Source organism: Galeopterus variegatus, unplaced genomic scaffold, assembly GCF_000696425.1.
Source record: "Galeopterus variegatus unplaced genomic scaffold, G_variegatus-3.0.2 Scaffold52135, whole genome shotgun sequence".
Taxonomy (NCBI): Eukaryota; Metazoa; Chordata; class Mammalia; order Dermoptera; family Cynocephalidae; genus Galeopterus; species Galeopterus variegatus.
In genome coordinates this window covers 1,884-3,302 of record NW_007778246.1, presented here as the reverse complement: position 1 = coordinate 3,302, position 1,419 = coordinate 1,884, and the positions used below count along the sequence as shown (strand labels likewise).

General features: G+C 42.1%; 1 pseudogene; it reads right to left on the bottom strand.

The window, feature by feature from the left end:
* Positions 1 to 136: 136 nt before the first annotated feature.
* LOC103584377 lies at positions 137 to 733 on the bottom strand (annotated as a pseudogene).
* Positions 734 to 1,419: the final 686 nt, after the last annotated feature.

The following is a 1,419-nucleotide window of genomic DNA, read 5'->3' as shown; positions in this document are numbered from 1 at the left end:
TTTTCTTTTAGTTTTGAATCTTCTAGCAAGAGTTGGTGAAATCAACAGGATATTATAACAAAACCCAGGAAAATTCAGTCAATTCTGTCCAGTGTCTGCCTTGCTTCCTTCTAGTTACCTTGAATTTCATTCCCAATTAGCTGAGGACAATGTGTCGGTCAAAGAGAGATTATTGCTGCTCTTGAACTTGAAGCTTCCAACGCTGCTGAGCATACTCTACCTTGTTCAGCACATTGGCTCAACTGCAGGAGCAGGCCAGCACATTGTGGGCATTTGCAAAAGGCTGCTGATCCCCAATATCCTCCTCACTCTGTATCAACTGTGAGTGTCCAAAGAGGCGCCTCTTCAGAATGGGTTCAACCAGAGTAAGATACACCATGTACAGGAGTAGGAGGCTCAAAATGGAGAGATAAATGATAATGGTAACCTTGACTGTAACAGAGCTTCTTTTCTTATATTTGCATTCACAGTGTAGACAGTATGCTTCTACATCAGGCCCCCGCACAGGCATGGGGTCCACAACATGAAGGCAATCGCAATCTTTCTGGGATATGTTCTTCTTATAAATATGCCCAGAGTTATCTTTATTGGGAGGACAGATACATTTACATCGGACATCCTCGAAATTCTTGGTGGCATCTGACAGCTGCACCAGCAGCAGCACCAAGAGTGCCAGGCAGGACAGGCTGAGCACGGAGCCACGCCAAAGGAGGACTCCCCACAGGGTCGCCATCAGTGCCAGGCCCCGCCGTCCCCACAGCCTGGAGCCCCTGAGACCTGCTCCTGGCTTGGGCTCAGGATCAGGCTCAGGATCCGGCTCTGGCTCCTCCACCTGCACTTCCGTCTTCATGTTTGTTCTTGTTTCAATTTTAGCAGAATTCATGTTGCTCTGATAGGGGCTCTTTTCAAAACAAATGTCTTATCTTTCTTAGTGCTTCAAACGAGATTCTGTTCGAACATGTTATAACAAGTTAGTATAAATTTATCTTGATGCAAAAAAAAAATTAGAAATCCATACATAGTTTTTTAAATTTCTTTTTATTTTTTATTTTAACTTCTTAATATACATTGTAGTTGATTTTTGTGTCCCTGTACCCATTCCTCTTTCCCACCTCCCTCTCTCACCTCTGCCCTACCCACTACATCATATCTGCTCACTTGTCTTAACAAGTTCAAGGAATCGTTGTGATTGTTGTGTCTTCTTCCATGCCCCCAATATTTATTTGTTTGTATATTTATTTATTTATTTTTAGCTCCCACAAGTAAGTTAGAACATGTTGTATTTCTGTTTCTGTGCCTGACTTGTTTCACTTTAGATAATTTTCTCTAAGTCCATCCATGGTGTTGTGAATGGCAGTATTTCATTCTTTTTTATAGCAGAGTAGTATTCCATTGGGCAGATATACCATAGTTTCCTTA